Here is a 1,534-nt window from a genome sequence, read left to right as displayed (position 1 = left end):
TTTTTTTTTTTTTTTTTTTTTTTTTTTTTTTTTTTTTTTTTTTTTTTTTTTTTGTCAACAAGACGAGCTAATTTGGTGGAAAATCTTTACAAATAAAATATGGTGCGAACTTGCACGCGCTTGGCGTGCTAAAGAGTCCGTCCTAACATTAGCATTAAGGGAAACATAAATCAAAGAAAAAGAAGAAAACTCTTCCATGTCCATCTTTATGTTGTCTAGATACGGTGCAAAGGCCGGCCATTCGTGAGGAGAAGACACCATCTTCACCAAGTCGGGGAAAGACTGCGCCTGTAATTGGTGGCTCCAAGCAGAGGGGACTCTCGCTGTACAGAAGTACAACACCATCCTGCACCTGAAGTANTTTTTTTTTTTTTTTTTTTTTTTTTTTTTTTTTTTTTTTTTTTTTTTTTTTTTTTTTTTTTTTCTGAAGTCAAGAACCATTTAGTTTCGTATGAAGATGACGTATATTTAATTCTTTATTATAGCATATATAATTAGTACTAGTGTTATAACAATCGAGACTACCGAAATAGTATGATTTTCTTGCCACTAGATTCATAACTAAATAATAAATCCCCTACTGTCTTAGTTGACCATGAGCTTCGGCGGCTAGAGATGTTGGCAAAGTCATATAGTGGTATTAAAATTATAGTCAATCCCTATATAAGTAAAAGAGAAGTACAAAATCGATTATAGGTCGGGTCAAAATTAAAAATAAACCCGAAATTAAACTTTCGGATACTTGGAAATCGATCATGTATGGATATAAACCTAGAAATCGAAAAAATAAATAATTTAAAAAACAAATTAGTTTTAAGAAAATAATAATTAACCAATTTTTATAGAAACTTTTTAAAGTTGTTACCATAAAAATCGAGCTATTAAATTCGAAATTGAATATACAATATCTGCGTATTTATTTGGGACGTTTGCAAAATTAGACCCCTTATTTGAGTCAATTGCAAAATTGGACCCCTCTTTTTCTCTCTCCAACATTTGCCACTTTCTCCCTACTAAATCCTCTGCCATTCCATGTATTCACATAAATGCCATTATTTCTGATTTATTTGAATTTCTTGCGAAAATGTTTATTACATCCATATCCTCATCTTCTTCTTTTATTTACGGTTGTGCCACCGCCATCAATTTTCCAACCACCATGAACAACCAAATTTGAAGCTCTTAATGCTTCAACAACCCAAATTTGTGAGCTTAAATAACACCCAATGCTATGAGAACTTCATTTTCTTCCATCTCCTCTCCATTTTAATCTAAGAAAATTTGCAAGTGCATTTATCTTGTTATATGTCATGATTCTTGGATAGTGATTAAATTGGTGCTGGGTTTCTTCTGTGGTGACTAAAGACGACGTCCTCGGTGCTTGACATTGCGAAACAACCACCGATAAGGTTATTTTCCGGTAGATTTCATGATTTTCCTTGATTTTTTTGCGAAAGTAGACTTCATTTGTTAGTCTAACCGTCATAATATCATGTAAAGTCTACTCTGTGGTCAATTTTGCAATTAAAAATTT

Source organism: Camelina sativa, chromosome 5 (assembly GCF_000633955.1).
Source record: "Camelina sativa cultivar DH55 chromosome 5, Cs, whole genome shotgun sequence".
Classification (NCBI taxonomy): domain Eukaryota; kingdom Viridiplantae; phylum Streptophyta; class Magnoliopsida; order Brassicales; family Brassicaceae; genus Camelina; species Camelina sativa.
The sequence above is the reverse complement of the archived record's forward strand: the minus strand, read 5'-3'. Positions refer to the sequence as shown.